Below are 21181 nucleotides of genomic sequence, written 5' to 3' on the forward strand. Positions count from 1 at the left end.
TAGGCCTATGGCTGTATCTCAAAAAGTTGACCTGATAGAGCAAAATCAGTGTGATATTCGGACTCAGAACACCAAAATTAGTCAGAATCAGCTGAGAAACCCCTGACGATTTTTTGGTTGTTACCCTGTGTTATCATCCCTCATCACTACTCCCAGATCTCTCTCTTCATGCACTTTTTTTAATGTTTCACCATTTCCCATTTTGTATATCCAGATTGGTCTTGTTTCACTTTTACCCATTTCCATAACATGACATTTTTTCACATTAAATTCCATCTCCCAATCCATACTCCATTTCCAAATTTTGTATAGGTCTTCTTGCAATATTTCACAATCTTCTTTGTTTCTTATATGTTTTTGTAATTTAGCGTCGTCAGCAAACAGGTTTATGTAGCTATTAACTCCTTCAGCCATGTCATTTACATATACCAGGAAGATTATCGGTGCTAATACTGAACCCTGTGGTACTCCGTGTGTGTGTGTGTGCTTGCAGGGAGATGAACCTTTATCTGACTAATGAGACTTTCTTTCAGGTCTGTGCGGAGGTGGGGGAGGAAGACTGCAGGAGGCTGTAGAGGGGTGGATTGGGTGAGGGGGGACTTGACAACACTACCATGCAAGCTGGGCTAAGGTAATGTATGATTGGTTTTGTTACGCTCAAAGGGAAGGGCGATCCCAGATACGTCGAGGAGGCGCTGTTTTGGCCTGGCCGTAGTGAGTTTCTTTATGTGCACCATTTAATTCTGCATGTTTTCGTATATAATACATGATGATTATGTTGAGTTTATGGCTGAAAACTTGTTATATTCAATAGCGACATTTGAAATTTGGCGCGCACGGTGATCTCGGATACGGTCCGGGGCGCTGTTTTGGCCCGGCCGTAGTGAAGGGGTTAAGTGTAATCTATGAAGGCTAATTATCTATAAGTATTTAAGTGTAAGGTTCTGTGGGAATTACTTAAGTGTAATCTATGAAGGCTACATCTATAAGTATATAAGTGTGTAAGGTCCTGTGGGGTAACTAATCTAAGGTTATGTGCAACTACTGGTTCTGGTGCTGTGGGTAACTCCTACAAACCCTTTCTACTATGGCTATTAATTAACAAAAACCTCTTACTTTCAGCTTGTGTACTGGGTTAAAAAATAGTTAATGTTAGAGCCGGAAGCATCTGACAATTCCATCTTTTCTTACAGGCCAAGCACTGCGGAGGAGGAGGAGGAGAAGAAGGAGGAAGAAGAAGAAGAAGAAGAAGAAGAAGAAGAAGGAGGAGGAGGAGGAGGAGGAAGAAGAAGGAGGAGAAGGAGGAAGAAGAAGGAGGAGTAGGAGGAAGAAGAAGGAGAAAGAGGAGGAGGAGGAGGAAGAAGAAGGAGGAGAAGGAGGAAGAAGAAGGAGGAGTAGGAGGAGGAGGAGGAGGAGGCAACTTATAAATACAGGCAGAAGTATATGTGCCAAGGAAAATATTTAAATGATCTGTATTATGTAAAGTATTGAATTTAAAATATATCTACTAATAATTTCTATGCATGTTTACAGGGTTACATATTTAAGCTGTAATATAATTTGTATGTATTTAAATGGGGTTTTAGTTATAAGGTGTTTGGTATTGCTATACTTATAAAATCTTCGGTTTTGGGGTATATAATTCTAAGTAAGTGTTTCCCTACGTTATTTAAGTGTAAAGTAAGTGTGTAAGGTATTAAGTTATATATTAAAGTGTGTACCGGGTTCTCTAATAAGTGTGTAGTGATTGGAATCATTTAAGTGTAATGTATAAAGGTTACATATATATATATATATAAGTATTTAAGTGGGAGCAGCAAGTAGTGGGCTTTATTTTTCTACACGTTTTTGCCCTTGAAAAAAAAATACTGTGAAATCCTTAAGTGTACTGTATGAAGGCTATACATTTATAAGTATGTGTAACGTCCTGTGGGGGCTAACTAATGTAAGGGTGATTTCATAAGTGTTACCGTAGTGGTGTGACTTAATCAGCAACCTCTACTGCAATTAGTCTGAGTACAATTACTGGTTCTGGTACTCTGAGTATTAACAAAACCTTTTAATTTCAGCTACCAAGGACAACCTCTGCTTTTTTTTTTTTTTTTTTTTTACATTGCAGCCTATTGCGCCGGTAGGCTTCTTCCAGGTGGATCCTGATGGTCGGTCCAAGACTTCTTTCCGGTAGTTCCTGATGGTCGGCCCAGCCCGTTCTGGCGCAGGCGAGTGTTTATAGTGGCGCCATCTTGCATTGCATTGCATTGCGGGTATCAACTCCTGCACTCCTGGGACTGGTGTAACATCTGCATGCTCTCTTTTACAACTCACTCTGCTTCTGCTGTTCGTAACACCTCGCTCTGCGTCTGCTGTGGCTTCTGTGTACTAACTCCTGCTCGCTTAACCCGCATGGATTTTGTATAACGCCTCTTGTAGTTTTCGTGTGATGGTTCTCTTCGCCCTTCCTTCATAACTAATCGCACGGCTTTGCATGAACACTCCGGCAACTTACGGCTTAAATTTCGCATGAGAACTACTCCTGCTTGCGTATGACAATTCTCTCCGGCTTTCGTAACAACACATGGATTTTTCATAACCCCATTCCATTTCCGCTGTCATGCTAACCCATACTAATGCTGGCTGGAGTATCCTAACCCATAGTCTAAGCTGCCGGCCAGAGCTTCGGGTGACCCCTAACTTGAAGCCTGTCGGATCAGCGTCTAGCGAGGGAGGTTCCGTCAGGTTCCGTTCCCCCCTAGACCTGTCTCCCTTCACCTTAAAAAATAGTTTGACATCATTTGAGAGCAGCAGTACAGGCCAGGTATCAGAGAGGGGTTCAGGCCTATATGGGGGCACCTCCGTTAGGCTTGTACCTCAAAAAATAAAAGATTGAAAATTAAAAAAGACTGTATGTGAGAATCCTGACTATGGAAGGAGATTATCCTCAAACACGTACGGTTATATATATGTGTCTTTTACCCACCCATGCGTGCAGTACGGTTGAACGTAAGAACGTGGTGGTGGTGGTAGGGGGTCATGTTTCTTAATGGTCCCTCTAAGCGAGAAAAATGAGAAAAAAATCATCACTCACACAAACCATTTCATAATACATATCAAAGCATTTGTCATCACATTATGTATCATCTATTTTGGGGGGTTTATATCATGGCACAAATTTGGCCCGTCGCCGCTACATGGTAAAGCCACAAATTTGGCCCGTCACTGCTACACGGTAAAGCCACAAATTTGACCCGTCGCTGCTACCGTTTTAAAAAGCATTACCAAGCACATCAGACGCCCGGGAAACATACTATACTATATGAAACCCTTACCAAGCACATGCAACCTCTACCAAGCCTTACCTCATAAAATAATCTACCAATTAATATATTTGCCTACTCTAACAGTCTACATTTTCAGGACTTGTATTTATGTATTAATTTTTATTGTGTTATTTTACTGTTCAGCTGTATGTCTGTTGTTGATTGTATAATTCCAAGGCAGAAAAGGTCCGTAATTGGGTTCTCAAGGGTGTGTTTTGAGGTTGATGGTACAGAGGAAGGGTCACATTCCAACTGGGTCATAAAAGCACCCCTGCCTGTATATAACACCTCTGAAAGCCTTGTCAAATATGTGTTTTTTAGGTTGATGGTACAGAGGAAGGGTCACATTCCAACCGGGTCATAAAAGCACCCCTGCCTGTATATAACACCTCTGAAAGCCTTGTCAAATATGTGTTTTTTAGGTTGATGGTACAGAGGAAGGGTCACATTTCTACAGATCATAAAAGCATCTCGGAAAATGCCCAAACCTCCACTGAAAGCCTTGTCAAATATGTTTTATTTTTTTTACGTCATGGCCTATTGCACTGGTAGGCTTCTTCCCGGTGGATCCTGATGGTCGGCCCAAGGCTTCTTCCCGGTGGGGCCTGATGGTCGGCCCAGCCCGTTCTGGCGCAGGCAAGTGTTTATAGTGGCGCCATCTTGCATTGGCTCATGCTGCCCTCCCAGAGCGCATCTTTAATCCTAGAATCTAGAGTCCGGGTTGATAGGTGGTCTTCTGGACAGCATGTGGGTAGTTTTAACCCGGTAGCAGCGGGGATCATGTTTCTTAATGGTCCCTCTGAGCAAGAAAAATGGGAAAAAATCATCACTCACGCAAACCATTTCATAATAATATATATCAGCATTTGTGATAATTTTATGTATCATCTATTTTGGGGGGTTTAAATCATGGCACAAATTTGGCCCGTCGCTGCTACACAGTAAAGCCACAAATTTGGCCCCTCGCTGCTACCGGGTTAAGCCACTTGGCACCCATTGGTCTGGGTAAGTTATATTTTATTGGTGAACATTTTAAAGTAAGTGTTTTTTCCTTCATAGCCGGAGAACAGATGCAGCCACTCAGCCACTCAGCCCTTGGAAACTGCAAATAGCTTAAATTCATGCGAGGATCTAACCTAACTCCCAGCTTAACTCAGCCCTTGGAAACTGCAAATAGCTTAAATTCATGCGAGGATCTAACCTAACTCCCAGCTTAACTCAGCCCTTGGAAACTGCAAATAGCTTAAATTCATGTGAGGATCTAACCTAACTCCCAGCTCAACTCAGCCCTTGGAAACTGGAAATAGCTTAAATTCATGCGAGGATCTAACCTAACTCCCAGCTCAACTCAGCCCTTGGAAACTGGAAATAGCTTAAATTCATGTGAGGATCTAACCTAACTCCCAGCTCAACTCAGCCCTTGGAAACTGGAAATAGCTTAAATTCATGTGAGGATCTAACCTAACTCCCAGCTCAACTCAGCCCTTGGAAACTGGAAATAGCTTAAATTCATGCGAGGATCTAACCTAACTCCCAGCTCAACTCAGCCCTTGGAAACTGGAAATAGCTTAAATTCATGCGAGGATCTAACCTAACTCCCAGCTCAACTCAGCCCTTGGAAACTGGAAATAGCTTAAATTCATGCGAGGATCTAACCTAACTCCCAGCTTAACTCAGCCCTTGGAAACTGGAAATAGCTTAAATTCATGTGAGGATCTAACCTAACTCCCAGCTTAACTCAGCCCTTGGAAACTGGAAATAGCTTAAATTCATGTGAGGATCTAACCTAACTCAGCCCTTGGAAACTGGAAATAGCTTAAATTCATGTGAGGATCTAACCTAACTCCCAGCTTAACTCAGCCCTTGGAAACTGGAAATAGCTTAAATTCATGTGAGGATCTAACCTAACTCCCAGCTTAACTCAGCCCTTGGAAACTGGAAATAGCTTAAATTCATGCGAGGATCTAACCTAACTCCCAGCTAACTCAGCCCTTGGAAACTGGAAATAGCTTAAATTCATGCGAGGATCTAACCTAACTCCCAGCTTAACTCAGCCCTTGGAAACTGGAAATAGCTTAACTTGTGAGGTTCTGTCTACATATATCTATATTAATTTCATCTATAGCTTATCTTGGTCATTATTCTGCTTAGATGCTTATTACTGACTTAATAACAATGAGTCTATTCTTATGTGAGGAGAACTGTGTGTAGGAAGGGATTGAGTGAGGGAGTCTAGCCATCTGCAAAGGACTTGTATTCAGAATTTGCTATATATTTAACACTTGAAAGCTTATAATTAGTACCGGCAAAAATTCAAGGGGCTAAACCATCACATTGAAAGAGGGAGGGTTGACCTAGGAGAATGAATTAGCTCCCCAGCCACCCACAAACTATTTATATAGAGGGAATTTGACTGTTTGGAAAAGTCCTGTGCTGTCAGAATTTACTATGTATTTACTGTTGAAAGTTCAGACTTGTTTATAATCCAAGTTCCTGAGCATATCAATGAACAAGGATTGACCGAGAAGAATTAATGATGTCCCCAAACAGTATTTATCAGGATCAAGTAAGTGATTAATTACCCAACACAGCACTCGGATATATTAATACTGACTATGTATCCAAGTTCCAAGGCATCAGATTGAGTGAGGATTGGCCTACAAATTAATTACACCCCCAAAGGAAGAATTTTAATTGCTAAATCCAGTTGGTATAGAAAGAGAGAGGATCGAGGTTAGGTTGAATATGGAATGACTATATAGGCCTACACAGAATCACAAAAGTAGCCTATAAGTATTGCAAGTAATTTATAAGAACAGTTCATAAGGAAGAATTTTAATGTCTAAATCCAGTTGGTATAGAGAGAGAGAGGATTGAGGTTAGGTTGAGTATTATGGAATGTAGGCCTACACAGAGTCACAAAAGTAGCCTATAAGTATTGCAAGTAATTTATAAGTGGGGAAGGATTGGTCAACAACCTCATGGCCCAGAATCAGTCAGCATGTGTTAGTTTCCCATCTGAGCTCAGCATATGGGGGTTTATTAAGTCAGTAATGTTAATTCTCACTCAGCATAGCCTGTGTATCAATGCTGACTATTTTGAACTCAGGATGGTCAAGATATCAGCATGACAGCATTAAAGATTCAATGATGTCAGGCTGTACTCAGCATGACCGATTTTTTCATACCAATTCTATGCTATAAATATAATATGCTGACTTTGTTAATCTGAGTTTAGTAAGGATTTGATCAGCATGGCTTAATTAACATACAAGTTACAGCATGGCCATTTTTTATGCTCAATTTATATCAGCTCAGCATAAACGTTTTTGAGTGCTGTACGTGACCTTCCTTTAAGTCAGCATGCATTAATTGTCTGAAGCCAGTATCCATGGCCTCGTCCAACTCAGCATATGTTGTTAAATAGGAAGATTTTTGTAGCAATATGCTTCAGCTCGATCAGCATATGTATGGCCTCTATTTTCAGAGCTCAGCCTAGGCTTGATTGTTATAGATAGATGTCTTGTGGCTCTCAGCATTCAGCATGGCTCAGCTAGACTCGATGAAGAAAAGTGATATATGAAGTCAGCATTTAAAGTCAGCATCTCTCTCTCTTCCCGTATTTAGGGGGTAAACCTTACGAACGATCTTCCCATCACGGCTTAATTCGATATCAGCCCTTAATTGGTGTTACCGTTAAGTGGGGGCGAGAAAGGTGGAAAAATAATAAGATATGACGAGGCGGAAGCATTATTAAGGCAAGCGGGCGGTGTTGCCATTCTGAAAAAAAACGTTATTTTTTCGTAAGTCTATAAGATTATTTCAGCCATCCACCGGTCTTGGTATGGTAGGTCACAGGTCAAGTCATGCAATAGACATGTTCCGTACGAGTGTGATGACTCCGGAAACGATATATCAGTAGTGTGCTGAGGTGACCGATCAGCTGATTAAAACAGCTGATTGGGTACGCGGAGATTTAAACATTACATCATAGCTGTCGGATGGGTTTTAATTTACAGATTTACATAGAAAATCAGACCCCATGGTCCAGACTAAGTGGCCTGTCCTTAAACTAAGTGATTCTACATTAATCCGATGGCTCCATAACGTTGCATTTCAACTCTAGTTAATATATTGAGTTGAAGGAAGTGACGGCCGAGCTTGTTTTTAAAGGAAATCAATCGTGTGAGCACTGAAGGAAGGCAGGGAGCTTATTCCATTCTCGCACTACAACGTTGATGAAGAAAAATTTGGTTCAGTCTGAATTTACTTGTCTACATTTGAGTTTTACGCCTTAATTTGTTCCTCGTACGCAAAGTGTCATCGATCATAAACAATATTGATCTGTCTACATTCGTGAAACATATGGAGCCAAGCTCAGCAAATTCAGCATGGCCCAGAATTTCTTTAAGTCGGCATGGTCTGAAGTCAGCATGGCCTATAGCTGGCTCGCCCAACTCGGCATATGTCGGTACAGGAAGCTTTTTTGTAGCGATATGCTTAATTCAACTCAGCCTATGACCTTTTCTGAGCTCAGCATATTACTACTACTACTACTACTACTACTACTACTACTACTACTACTACTACTACTACTACTACTACTACTACTACTACTACTACTACTACTACTACTACTACTACTATTACTACTACTACTACTACTACTACTACTACTACTACTACTACTACTACTACTACTACTACTATTACTAGGGGTTTAATTATGAACAAGTCAGCAATGCTCACTCAGGATGGCGTCTAGCTGTTTCTCAATGCTGATCCTATTTTGAACTCAGCATGCATTAAAGAGTTACTGATTTCAGTCTGTATAGCCACTCTGAGCTCAGCATGGTGGTCTATATATGACAGCATGATCGTTTTCTTGATATGCTGAGTTCGGAGTTCAACATGGATTTAAGTTAAGATTAGCATATGAGTCAGCATGGCCATAAGTTTAAATCAGCTTGCATAAGATCGAGTCAGCATGGCTATCTCTTTTAATGCTGACTTTTTATAGGCTCAGCATAGGAGTTACAAGTGAACAATGCCGTCATTGAACTCAACCTGCTGAATGTTGTGACCTTTATTTCAAGTCAGCATGCATCATATGAAGTCAGCATGTGTGGCCGTAAGTTTAAATCAGCTTGATACCATAAGATATATCATTTCAGCATATATCCTTCAACTTAATATCAACTAGAGTAGAAATGCAACGTTTTGGAGTCTTCTGATTAATGTAAAATCACTTAGGTTTAAGGACAGACCACCAAGTCTGGACCATGGGGTCTGTGTGGTCTGATTTTCTATGTAAATCTATGTAAAGGTTGGAACAATTAGTTTTGAGGTACAACAATGAGTTTTCCTGTTCCAACGTCCACCTTCCCTTATTAAACATTTCAAAGCCATTATTTACACGGTTTTAGGTTTAATAAAAGAGAAAAAGCGATATAATGACCCGTTTATACAGGAAGAAACGTTGTAACCTATAAGATCTAATTAATACGTGATTCATTCCCCTTCCTCCCTTTATCTCTCTCTCCCTCTCTCCATGCTTCACTTAAGGGAGACTAAGTGTATTAAGAACTCCCTGAAGCCATTATTCCCACATATAAGCTCATTATATCATATTGTAAACCCGTCCTGAAGGGTGATAGAATTTTACACTTTCTGCAGTTTCGTTCGCAAAGTGTCAAGACTTAGACCTAAAGTACAGCAAGAGCAAGAGCAGCAGTGGTGTCGTTTTTTCGTGCGAAATAACTCCTTAAAAGATACCTCATCACACACCAGAAAGACTTATTGATTTGCCTTATTTTGATGTTATTTGTCCACCCGTGATCTTTATAAGGGTTAATATTGCCTGTAAGATAATAATACACCAGACACACGGACCATAGATGCAAGGAATGAGGGAAAATAACGTCTGCTATAATTCTGTCAATAATCAACCCTATTCCTTTGTTATTTAGCCTTCCAGTGATAACAAATGTTTCTCTGATGTTTGTGCCGTGTATTGGAGACGAAATAAGGTCATAGAACGATAGAAATGACACTGAAATATGGAAAAAATGGGAAGGTAAACATGTGAGAGCTATTTCGTGGAAGTTGGCGAAGTTATTCCCTTATGATCACGTGACTGCCCTTACTTCCTCCCTGTGTATTTGCTCCGTATAGACGCCATTACGAGTCATATTTGTTTTATGTGATTCCGTGGGATTTACCCGCCGCTTTAAAGACGCCATGGAGATCAAAGAGGTGAGGAATGCCTTGTGCTTGTTCTGACATGGGTGATAACGGCGAGAAGTGTGATGAACGTGATCAAAAGGGGATTTAAATGTGGGCTGACCGCGGGGCCTCGGGTTAAGATGGCGGCGCGGGTTGGTGAGGAAAATATTTGTATATATATATATTTTTTTTTTTTCTCTTAAACTACTGGGTATACCGAGACGGGGCTTGAGGTCATGACATATAAGGTCACTATGCTTCTTGAGGTCAAGCGGTGATGTGGGGAAAAGGCGGAAAATGTGTGATCTATGCAAGATAAGAGGCGGCCATCAGCTTAACGTGTGAACTTTTATCATCGATACCCAGTAAGCCCTTTGACCTCTACAGAGTGAAGAATTAAGGGGGATTGACCTGATATATGTGGTCAGATGAGGCGTGAATGTCGTAAACAATGAATTAGGTTTAGGGGTGAGCTCACAAAGGCGACCGTGTGACCTTATTTCAATGGCCGCCGTGGTCGTTCAGAAGCTCATCGTTTTTTACTGATTTCCGGTAAAGTAGAGTACGGGGCTTGAGGGGCAGGGCGACACGTGCATTGCATTCCTGTGTGTGTGAAGTTGGAGAGCGGGATATAAGCCGGTAAGGTCAGAAAGGTCACGTATATAACTGGCTTGGGGTGTCCGGCTCCATATATGACCTTAATTATTAATGACCTCTAAGACCTCCGGGCACTATGATAGGGAGAACTGAGATGAATGACCTAATGTATGGGGTCAAATGAGGTGTGAGGGTCTTAAATATTGAATTATGGGCGTTTAGCGGTGAGGTCATAAGGGCGTAACCGGGGGATGGGAGCGAACCATACGTGACCTTATATCCGTGAGTTTTGACCAGTGTAAGATGCCTGGGTACTCCTGTATTAAGGATTAGGGTGTATTTGTGTTGTATTATTGCAGATATGAGGTGTGGGTTGTGTTACTCAGGAAATATTGGAGGTTAACGTGAGCTAGAAGTGTTTTAAGGGTGACTCGTCTAGCGGGCGGGGTGAATTTTACGAATTTTTCAGATTTATTTATTTCAGTGTTATTTCTCTTGATTTTTTTGCGTTTTCATCGTCATGGTTGTGATTTCATGTGTGTCTGAGGTGGTATTGATGGTGATTGTGGTGATTTTAGGTGATGCATGTGGTGGTGATGACCCAGGGTGGTGAACCTATTAACTCTAAGGGGAATATGTAGGTTAGCGTTGTTGCCTTGACCACATGTGCTTACCCTAGACCACCGGGTGTCATTCTAGAGTTATACATGCTCCTGGTACTGTGAAGGCTGGCATGAACCTATATTTTGGCTGTCAACATTTTCTTTGCTCTCACAGGAGGTTAAGGTTAAAATCTAAGTTTAATCCAAGGTTAGGATAACTTAGCCATGACCAGTATCTTATCCTAGACCTGGGGGCTTCGTGGTGCAGTGGTTAGCAGTTAGCACACTCGGCTCACAACCGAGAGAGCCTGGGTTCGATTCCCGGGCAGAGTGGGAAAATTTGGGAGGCTTTTCAGATACCCTAGGCCCCTGTCCACCCAGCAGTGTACCAGGTATTAATCAGGGGTTGTGTCCCGTCTCCTGGGATCTGTTCCCTTCTTTAATTCCTTCCCCTTCTGTCTCTCTCTGGCATATGACCACAGATGTTGCGCCGACTAAATGAAATTTTCCAACTTTTTTATCCTAGACCATCGGGTGTTTTTCTAGAGGTCTGTTCATGGTACCGTGAGGGCAGGAATTGACCTTTGTCTGTCAATTTTTATCTTGCTCTCACAGGAGGTTACGTTAAAATCTAAGTTTAATCCAAGGTTAGGATAACTTAGTGCTGACCGAGCATTTTTTTGTTAATGTTTCCGATATTTTTTAGCCCTTGAATATATAAATAAGTGTGAAGTGATGAGACGTGGGTGTTTTTTCTGGAATAACACCCACTTGTTTAGGATAAATAGGCAGGATAGGCCTCTCACCACACTGCCGTTGATGTCACTGGCGGGAGAGGTGGCTACGGTCATCTCCATACTCCCCGCCTCTTAAAATATTGTCTTGGGGTGCAACTCAGTATATATTTGTTTTATTTCATTGTGGTAGTAGAGCGCACGGCAGGTACGGTTAATCCAGTAGCTGTGGGGATCATGTTTCTTAAGTCGGTAGCAGCGATGGGCCAAATTTGTGTCTTTACCGTGTAGCAGCGATGGGCCAAATTTGTGGCTTTACCGTGTAGCAGCGACGGGCCAAATTTGTGCCATGATATAAACCCCCCAAAATAGATGATACATAATCTGATCACAAATGCTTTATATATAACATGAAATGGTTTGTGTGAGGGGTGATTTTTCCATTTTTCACGCTTGGATGGACCATTAAGAAACAAGATCCCTGCTGCTACCACTGGGTTAAAGGCCTTCCTCAAAGCGAAAAATGAGAAAAATTCATCACTCACACAAACCACTTCATAATATATATCAATGCATTTGTGATCAGTTTATGGATCATCTATTTATTTATTTATTTATTTATTTATTTATTTTTACGTCTTGGCCTATTGCGCCGGTAGGCTTCTTCCCGGTGGATCCTAATGGTTGATGGTGGGGTTTATATCCTTCTTAATATATCAAGTTACATATCATGGCAAGAATTTGGCTCGTCGCTGGTACACTGTAAAGCCACAAATTTGGGCCCTTGTTGCTACCGGGTTAAGTTAGGTCTTGTTAGGATAGCTCAGCAAGTTTGGGCAGTTTAGGATGGCTTAGATTTAATTCTCTAAATATATGGTCTTGGGGGGGACACACCTGGAGATACATTTATGTTTATATTGTGTTTTGATAGTGGCTTGCTAAGACTAGATTAGGTTCATTAAAGTTTGGTTAGGTTAGGATGACTTAGATTTAATTCTCTTTATATATAGTCTGGGATGACACATTGAGGCATATGTTTTTACTTTTTGCATATTTGGCGTCGGAACACAGGCTGGGGAAGGAGACGGTGGCTGAGTGGTTAGCGTGCCGGTCCTGCGTTCGCCGCATCAAGGATGAGGAGGGTTTGAATCCACCGCTGCCACAGTCTACCTGTCCTGAAGACCACCACCATCATCCTGGACTGTATGGGACTGTCCAAGGGAAAGCAAGATGGGGCCGCTATAAACACTTGCCGGCTTGGGCCCACCACCAGGCCCAGCCAAGGGAGGTAAGGAAAAAAAGTATGGCTAGGTTTGAATAAGTTTTAGGTTAGAATAGCTTAGTATTAAATTATCTTGTAACTATTATTATTGTCAATATTATCATTCCTATTACGTGTAATATTATCCAGCTTGTAAGGGACTGTATGCATATACAAATACACTGTATTGCCAAAAAACAAGAGGAATTAACTATTTTAATGATAAATATAAGTGAATCTCGTTATTGAGGACCAGGAGACAGATTTTGTGTTGGAAGTCCGTAAATATAAGAGGCTGAGTACAACAGTCTGGCAATGTTGGCACTGCCTCAAAGTATAGGCCTGGCTGTATGTATAGACTTATGAGGGGAGAGAGAGAGAGAGGGAGGGTAGAGGAAGAAAAGTATGTAAAAAAACAAATATGAGAGAGAGAGTATCAATTAATTATCTTAATTATACAGCCCTTGATAGAGAGAGAGATTTCATAATATATTATCCCATGCTGTCTTTCCCGGTACAAGACTTTGAGAGTGGACACATATTTGCAGGTTGGTGTAGCAGTGCTGGGAGGTGCCATAACACAGGGCACTCCTCACCTCAACAACAGTCTCTTCACCGACAAGTAATTCTTCACCAACAAGCTTTTCAGCAGCTTGGAGAAATAGGTAAGCTTTCTCTACTCATTTCCTGCCCTGCCTTCATTACCCCCGCCAGAAGCCCCCAAAGGGTGAACCCGTTATATTGAGCTGTAAAATGTTCAGCAGCTCACTTAGTAACCCAGTGTGTTGTAAAATGTTCACTACCTCCCATTGCTTAGAGGGAAAGGCCTTTTAACCCAGTGGTGGTAGCAGCAGGGATCATGTATCTTAATGGTCCCCCCAAGCGAGAAAAATGAGAAAAAATCATCCCTCACACAAACCATTTCATAATACATATCAAAGCATTTGTGATCAGTTTACACATCATCTATTTTTGGGGGTTTAAATCATGGCACAAATTTGGCCCGTTGCTGCTACACGGTAAGGCCACAAATTTGGCCCGTTGCTGCTACACGGTAAAGCCACAAATTTGTCCCGTTGCTGCTACACGGTAAAGCCGCAAATTTGGCCCGTTGCTGCTACACGGTAAAGCCACAAATTTGTCCCGTTGCTGCTACACGGTAAAGCCACAAATTTGTCCCGTTGCTGCTACACGGTAAAGCCACAAATTTGGCCCGTTGCTGCTACACGGTAAAGCCGCAAATTTGGCCCGTTGCTGCTACACGGTAAAGCCACAAATTTGGCCCGTTGCTGCTACACGGTAAAGCCACAAATTTGGCCCGTTGCTGCTACACGGTAAAGCCACAAATTTGGCCCGTTGCTGCTACACGGTAAAGCCACAAATTTGGCCCGTTGCTGCTACACGGTAAAGCCACAAATTTGGCCCGTTGCTGCTACACGGTAAAGCCACAAATTTGGCCCGTTGCTGCTACACGGTAAAGCCACAAATTTGGCCCGTCGCTGCTACCGGGTAAGAAACATGATCCCCGCAGCTACCGTGTTAAGCATAGGGTGCATGATATATGTTTGCCAAAGTGCTTACTACACACTGGATACATATTATGCATGCAAGATTGGTTTTGCTTTATAATATAGTTAGATTAATTTAATTTATTTATTCAGCCCTTGACAGAGAGGAAAGTAATATTTCTTATTGTACAAGGGACTTACCACAGACATGTCGCCAACCTGATTTTGTATAAGTTTAAACCCAGGAATAAGTCACCTCCAATCCTGGCATCAAAGTTCCTTAAGCCCCTAACTCACTCACCGGTGCTAATGCAGGAGTCAAGTCATCATTATACAGTAAATATTGGTGTGAAAAAGACTCCTAATATTGGCCGCATCATGTGTGGAAATACATATTAAAAGGAAGCCTAGCCAGCAGGGAGGGAGGAGGAGGCTCACTACATGGTTTGGTCTCAAAAGCTAACAGGCTATATTTTCACCTGCAAGGGTAGATATATATTTTTCTACTTACTTTTTGCCTTATTTTACAGCCTTTGACAGAGAGGAAAGTAACACACACAAACTGATCACAAATGCTTTGATATATAATATGAAATGGTTTGTGTGAGGGGTGATTTTTTCTCATTTTTCTTGCTTGGAGGGACCATTAAGAAACATGATCCCTGCCACCACCGGGTTAAGTTAAAGTTTTCTAAAGAAAGAATTGCTACATTACATTTGTAAGTCACTGACACAACAAAAACACGTCCTCACACTCACCACCATCACTTTGTTGATGCGTCATGGACAGCGATATTAGGTAGGGTTAGATACACGGGAGCCAAGGTTCAGAGGAGCTGCCTCGTGCAGGTCTACCGGCCTCTTGCAGACTCCTATGTTCTTATGTCACTGGACGAGGTGGAAGGATGCTTGGGTGCCATAGTAGGGGTCAAAATGCAGTGTGTGTATTCCAGAGAAACGTTCCACTCACAGTGCTGGCTAGCTTCAGACTGAGGAGAAAGACAGCGTCTCCGCCATAGCAGGGCACGATAACAGAAAACCTTATTCCCGATAACCGATAACTGATAATGAAAAACCTTAACAACACCCTGCGCCGTATCCGAGATCGCCACGCTCGCCAAATTTCAAATGTCGCTATTGAATATAACAAGCTTTCAGCCATAAACTCAGCATAATCATCATTTTTATATATGAAAACATGCAGAATTAAATGGTGCACATAAAGAAACTCACTACGGCCAGGCCAAAACAACACCGCACCGTATCCGAGATCGCCACAGCGCTTAAATTTCAAATGTCGCTATTGAATATAACAAGCTTTCAGCCATAAACTCAACATAATCATCATGTATTATATATGAAAACATGCAGAATTACATGGTGCACATAAAGAAACTCACTACGGCCAGGCCAAAACAGCGCCCTCTGCTGTGTCCGAGATCGCCGCTAAATTTCAAATGTCGCTATTGAATATAACAAGCTTTCAGCCATAAACTCAACATAATCATCATGTATTATATATGAAAACATGCAGAATTACATGGTTCACATAAAGAAACTCACTACGGCCGGGCCAAAACAGCGCCCTCAGCAGTGTCCGAGATCGCCGCGCTAAATTTCAAATGTCGCTATTGAATATAACAAGCTTTCAGCCATAAACTCAACATAATCATCATGTATTATATATGAAAACATGCAGAATTAAATGGTGCACATAAAGAAACTCACTACGGCCGGGCCAAAACAGCGCCCTGCGCCGTATCTGAGATCGCCACGCGCTACAAATTTCAAATGTCGCTATTGAATATAACAAGCTTTCAGCCATAAACTCAGCATAATCATCATGTATTATATGAAAACATGAAGAATTAAATGGTACACATAAAGAAACTCACTACGGCCGGGCCAAAACAACACCCGCACCGTATCCGAGATCGCCATTCATGTAAATTTCAAATGTCGCTATTGAATATAACCAGGTTTCAGCCATAAACTCAACATAATCATCATGTATTATATGTGAAAACATGCAGAATTACATGGTGCACATAAAGAAATTCACTACGGCCGGGCCAAAACAGTGCCCTGCGCCGTATCCGAGATCGCCACGCTCTCCAAATTTCAAATGTCGCTATTGAATATAACAAGCTTTCAGCCATAAACTCAGCATAATCATCATTTTTATATATGAAAACATGCAGAATTAAATGGTGCACATAAAGAAACTCACTACGGCCAGGCCAAAACAACACCTCGCATTATCCGAGATCGCGTGTGCCAAATTTCAAATGTCGCTATTGAATATAACAAGCTTTCAGCCATAAACTCAACATAATCATCATGTATTATATATGAAAACATGCAGAATTACATGGTGCACATAAAGAAACTCACTACGGCCGGGCCAAAACAGCGCCCTGCACCGTATCCGAGATCGCCACGCGCGCCAAATTTCAAATGTCGCTATTGAATATAACAAGCTTTCAGCCATAAACTCAACATAATCATCATGTATTATATATGAAAACATGCAGAATTACATGGTGCACATAAAGAAGTATAAATTAATTGATAATTTTGAGATGTAAGCATAAATATAGAGATAAAATAACTCGTATATTGGCTAAAGCAAGCCAGTATGCGTCCTGTGATATGGTACGGGGCACACAAGGACACAGTATACTCGTGTTGAAGGGGTTAAACCCATTACTACGTGTCCTTCCCGGTTCTCTTACCAACAAAACCCTATGAATATCCCCCTTATTACAGGCCCTTCCTTCCCTCTAAGTGTGAAATATGAGAAAAAAAATCATCACTCCCACAAACCATTTCATGATATATATATATATATATATATATATATATATATATATATATATATATATATATATATATATATATATATATATATTATATATATACACATCATCTCATTTGTCATCACATTATGCAGCATATATTTTGTGTGTGTGTGTGTGTGAGAGAGAGAGAGAGAGAGAGAGAGAGAGAGAGAGAGAGTTATGCTTTCACAGTTATTGAGAAAATTTCTAAAGCTGAGAAAGTAAAGAGATTATTTTTTAAGATGAAAGAAAAAGTGAGCAAGTATGGCACCAGAATTAAATCTCTCTCTCTCTCTCTCTCTCTCTCTCTCTCTACCAATATCTATCTATATATTTTTTTACCTTGAAAATAATTTATTATCTCAAAAAATCCCAATTATTTTACAGCTGACTTATTTCCTTACCCTGTTTACAGAGGAAGAAGAGGAGGAAGAAGAAGAGAAGATGAAGAGGAAGAAGAGGAGGAGGAGGATAAGGACTTGGTGAGTGTTCAAATCAATTCTCTTTCCATTGCAAACTTCTTCCTTCCTTCCTTCCTTCCCTCTTGGCTCTTAGACCACTGAATAAAGAAAGGAGAGACAGAAGAGATGGTTAGATTATGATAATGCATTGCAACACCCAAACTCACATGTAATATTTAAGTCTTTTGTTGAGGTTTGGGGCATTTCCAGGGGTAGTTTTATGAGGCTGGTGGTGGTGTGACCCTTCCTCTGTGCTATGAAGCTAAAAAACACACATTTGACATGTTTTTTGTAGGAGTTTAGGGCATTTCCAGGGGTAGTTTTATGAGGCTGGTGGTGGTGTGACCCTTCCTCTGTGCTATGAAGCTAAAAAACACACATTTGACATTAGAGGGTAGCAGGACGCCTATCAGGTCAGGGGCAAGAACAAACACATGTTATCTAATAGGAGTGGCCATACAGGACGCGGGTAGCAGGTAAGCTTGGAGGGAACCCGCTACCTGCGTCCTGTATGGCCACTCCTATTAGATAACGTGTTTGTTCTTGCCTCTGACCCGCTAGGCGTCCCGCTACCCTCTACTGGGAACTCGCAGGGAGGGTTTAGCACCAGCGGCAAGTTACGCTAGTCCTCCCTGCAAGTATTTAGCAACCAAAGGGTTAATTTACAGTCCTTGATAGAGAGAGACTATAGAATATCTTATCCAGTGCTGTCTTTCCCAATACAAGACTTTGACAGTGGACACATATTTGCAGGGGGGCTTTGTGGTGCAGTGGTTAGCACACTCGGGTCACAACCGAGAGAGCCCGGGTTCGATTCCCAGGCGGAGTGGAAAAATTTGGGCGGCTTTTCCGATACCCTACATAGCCCCTGTCCACCCAGCAGTGTACCAGGTATTAATCAGGGGTTGTGTCCCGTCTCCTGGGGTCTGTTCCCTTCTATAATTCCTTCCCCCTCCTGTCTCTCTCCGGCATATGACCACAGATGTTGTGCTGCCCACAAAACCAAACTTTCCAAACTTAATAATTTGTGGGTTGTGTCATAACCTTGAAATAGTCATAGGTGGAGGGCATCATAGCTGAGGATCCCCTGTACAGTGCCTTGAATATGTAGCTTTCTGGATAATAGCAAAATTTGTCACTAAAGAAATAATCGCCTAAGCAGGGTTGGCAATGATTAAATCAAATTGATTTAATCAGATGATTAAATCTTTGATTTCTTTACTAAAAAATCATGATTGTTATTACCAAACAAAATCATGATTTTTTTTTTTATTTGATTTTTTTTAGTAAAAGTATTCCATGAGTTAAATGGTGTGCTCCAAAGATGGTAAAGGAAAACAACGTATTCATTTGCAATGATTCATTTATTCTCTTCAAGGTATATACCACAAAACAACAAGAAGAATCCTACATTATTATAAATTTATAAGTAGGCTTTGACAATTGATATGAATTAATCCTTGAACTCACTATTTAAAGTTTTGAACTCTCGATATAAAGTTATTGTACTTGCTAAAGTCCTGCTCTTGCCTTTCCTCCAACACTGAGGGAATTTTAAAAAGATAGGTTAGTAAGCTTTGGTCTGCCAGCTGATCAGCTGCAGGAAAACCCTTTTTCAGGTTAACCCTTTGAATCTCACTTTGTATGTCTCTGGTAAAGCAAAGAAAGCAACAGGACTTAACAAGCATACACGTAGATGCCACTGAGCTGGTAATCTCACAAAAGCAAACTGCCGAGGCACTGACTGTGACTGACCAACTGGTGGAAAATACATGTACTGAGTTTAGTGAGTTCTCTTGTGCTAATGTTGCCAACTGTTTCAGATATCAATATTCAACAGAAAGGACATATTTTATGAAATTAATGGAATATTGAGTTCCATATAGTTTTTTTGGGGGGGTGGCTTCGTGGTGCAGTGGTTGGCACTGCCTCAAAGTATAGGCCTGACTGTATGTATAGAGTTATGAGGGGGGAGAGAGAGAGAGGGAGGGTAGAGGAAGAAAAGTATGTAAAAAAACAAATATGAGAGAGAGAGTATCAATTAATTATCTTAATTATACAGCCCTTGATAGAGAGAGAGATTTTATAATATATTATCCCATGCTGTCTTTCCCGGTACAAGACTTTGAGAGTGGACACATATTTGCAGGTTGGTGTAGCAGTGCTGGGAGGTGCCATAACACAGGGCACTCCTCACCTCAACAACAGTCTCTTCACCGACAAGTAATTCTTCACCAACAAGCTTTTCAGCAGCTTGGAGAAATAGGTAAGCTTTCTCTACTCACTTCCTGCCCTGCCTTCATTACCCCTGCCAGAAGCCCCCAAAGGGTGAACCCGTTATATTGAGCTGTAAAATGTTCAGCAGCTCACTTAGTAACCCAGTGTGTTGTAAAATGTTCACTACCTCCCCTTGCTTAGAGGGAAAGGCCTTTTAACCCAGTGGTTGTAGCAGTGGGGATCATGTTTCTTAATGGTCCCCCAAGCGAGAAAAATGAGACAAAATCACCCTCACACAAACCATTTCATAATACATATCAAAGCATTTGTGATCAGTTTACACATCATCTATTTTGGGGGGTTTAAATCATGGCACAAATTTGGCCCGTTGCTGCTACACGGTAAAGCCACAAATTTGGCCCGTTGCTGCTACACGGTAAAGCCACAAATTTGGCCCGTTGCTGCTACACGGTAAAGCCACAAATTTGGCCCGTTGCTGCTACACGGTAAAGCCACAAATTTGGCCTGTCGCTGCTACACGGTAAAGCCACAAATTTGTCCCATTGCTGCTACACGGTAAAGCCACAAATTTGTTCCATTGCTGCTACACGGTAAAGCCACAAATTTGTTCCATTGCTGCTACACGGTAAAGCCACAAATTTGGCCCGTCGCTGCTACCGGGTAAGAAACATGATCCCCGCAGGGTTAAGCATAGGATGCATGATATATGTTTGCCAAAGTGCTTACTACACACTGGATACATATTATGCATGCAAGATTGGTTTTGCTTTATAATATAGTTAGATTAATTTGATTTATTTATTCAGCCCTTGACAGAGAGGAAAGTAATATTTCTTATTGTACAAGGGACTTACCACAGACATGTCGCCAACCTGATTTTGTATAAGTTTAAACCCAGGAATAAGTCACCTCCAATCCTGGCATCAAAGTTCCTTAAGCCCCTAACTCACTCACCGGTGCTAATGCAGGAGTCAAGTCATCATTATACAGTAAATATTGGTGTGAAAAAGACTCCTAATATTGGCCGCATCATGTGTGGAAATACATATTAAAAGGAAGCCTAGCCAGCAGGGGAGGAGGAGGCTCACTACATGGTTTGGTCTCAAAAGCTAACAGGCTATATTTTCACCTGCAAGGGTAGATATATATTTTCTGCTTACTTTTTGCCTTATTTTACAGCCTTTGACAGAGAGGAAAGTAATACATAAACTGATCACAAATGCTTTGATATATAATATGAAATGGTTTGTGTGAGGGTGATTTTTCTCATTTTTCTTGCTTGAGGGACCATTAAGAAACATGATCCCTGCCACCACCGGGTTAAGTTAAAGTTTTCTAAAGAAAGAATTGCTACATTACATTTGTAAGTCACTGACACAACAAAAACACTCACCACCA

At 41.3% G+C, this 21181-nt stretch overlaps 2 long non-coding RNA genes across 5 annotated transcripts in view; one reads left to right on the forward strand and one right to left on the reverse strand.

The window, feature by feature from the left end:
• Window positions 1-1316: 1316 nt before the first annotated feature.
• On the reverse strand, window positions 1317-6777 carry LOC126994701 (uncharacterized). Its single transcript, XR_007749477.1, has 3 exons — window positions 5157-6777; window positions 4974-5103; window positions 1317-4583 (listed from the first exon to the last, which is right to left on the reverse strand). It is a non-coding gene; the product is annotated as an uncharacterized LOC126994701 (long non-coding RNA).
• A 2689-nt stretch (window positions 6778-9466) lies between these two features.
• Window positions 9467-21181, forward strand: part of LOC126994704 (uncharacterized) — a 28704-nt gene continuing 16989 nt past the window's right edge. Inside the window, exons 1-5 of one of the 4 annotated variants that reach the window (XR_007749480.1) lie at window positions 9468-9572; window positions 12547-12763; window positions 13285-13401; window positions 17500-17566; window positions 19695-19811. This is a non-coding gene — a long non-coding RNA (uncharacterized LOC126994704). Of the gene's footprint in view, window positions 9573-12511; window positions 12764-13284; window positions 13402-17499; window positions 17567-19694; window positions 19812-21181 lie in introns of those variants that run through there. The other 3 variants (XR_007749481.1, XR_007749479.1, XR_007749482.1) reach the window with 3 other exon arrangements.

The sequence above is a fragment of the Eriocheir sinensis genome, unplaced genomic scaffold, assembly GCF_024679095.1.
Source record: "Eriocheir sinensis breed Jianghai 21 unplaced genomic scaffold, ASM2467909v1 Scaffold851, whole genome shotgun sequence".
In the NCBI taxonomy this organism is placed as follows: Eukaryota; Metazoa; Arthropoda; class Malacostraca; order Decapoda; family Varunidae; genus Eriocheir; species Eriocheir sinensis.